Consider the following 1039-nt stretch of genomic DNA (forward strand, 5'->3'; position numbering starts at 1 on the left):
GTTTCTGGGGGAGGGAGCTATGCTAGAAAAAAAGCGTGAATTCCAATCAATACCAGCCAGGTCACCCTAAGTGGGGGAACAGCTAGCAGGTGGTAGCCAGCAGTTGACATGTGGCCAGGAAGTGGGAAGCCAGTCCTACATATACACGTCACGTGACAAATGAAGCTGCCTTATACTGAATCAGACCCTCAGGGTCCATCCAGGTCAGTACTGTCTACTCGGACTGCCAGAGGCTCTCTGGGGTCTTAGGCAGAGGTATTTCAGATCACTTACTGCCTGGTTCTTTTAAATGGAACTGCCGGGGATTGAACCCAGGACCTCCTGCACGCAAAGCAGAGGCTCTTCCCCTGAGCCACAGCCCCTCCCCAGTGCAACACGGGGTGGACCATAAAGTAAACGACAACTTGGTTTCTAGAATAGCAGACAGGCACACGTCAACTTATTAGACAGTCCTAAGTACTGATTAAATTGTTTACGCTGACATATTTGAATACCCTTTTAGCAGCTGTGAATATTAGTCAAACTGCTGACGTGGACAGAATATATGTAAAACGCTACGTGCGATTTATCATAAAAATTTAATTACCGAAGACGGCACGAAATCAAACCCACTGTTTAAAAACCAAGAAACACAATCTGACCTTTCAAAATGTGGGTCAGCTTTTTTGCCCAGACTCTTTTACTGCTTTGGGAAACTGTTAACAGAAAAACTTACTGAGGACTATGCCATTCATACACAGGCCGGCTTGATTCCTAACTGAGCCTCAACTTCTCAAGTCTTTACAGAGCTAGCTAATGGTTCAGTAATCAACACTGAAATGAGGATATTTGCTCCCTGAATGCATGAAACTTTCCTCGGCAAATCTGTTGTTGCTGCCATGTCACAGCCAACTTATGCTGACCCTGTAGAGTTTTCAAGGCAAGAGATGTTCAGAGGTGGCTTATAATTGCCTGCCTCTGCATAGGGACCACGGCCTTCAGTGGTCTCCAAATACTAACCAGGGCCAACCACGCTTAGCTTCTGAAACCTAACGAGATC

At 46.1% G+C, this 1039-nt stretch overlaps 1 non-coding gene across 1 annotated transcript; it reads right to left on the minus strand.

Moving 5' to 3' along the window:
• Window positions 1–290: 290 nt before the first annotated feature.
• On the minus strand, window positions 291–362 carry TRNAA-UGC. Its single transcript has one exon. It is a non-coding gene; the product is annotated as a tRNA-Ala (tRNA).
• Between the last annotated feature and the right edge of the window lie 677 nt (window positions 363–1039).

Source organism: Gekko japonicus, unplaced genomic scaffold, assembly GCF_001447785.1.
Source record: "Gekko japonicus isolate JY-2015 unplaced genomic scaffold, Gekko_japonicus_V1.1 scaffold4139, whole genome shotgun sequence".
NCBI lineage: Eukaryota > Metazoa > Chordata > Lepidosauria > Squamata > Gekkonidae > Gekko > Gekko japonicus.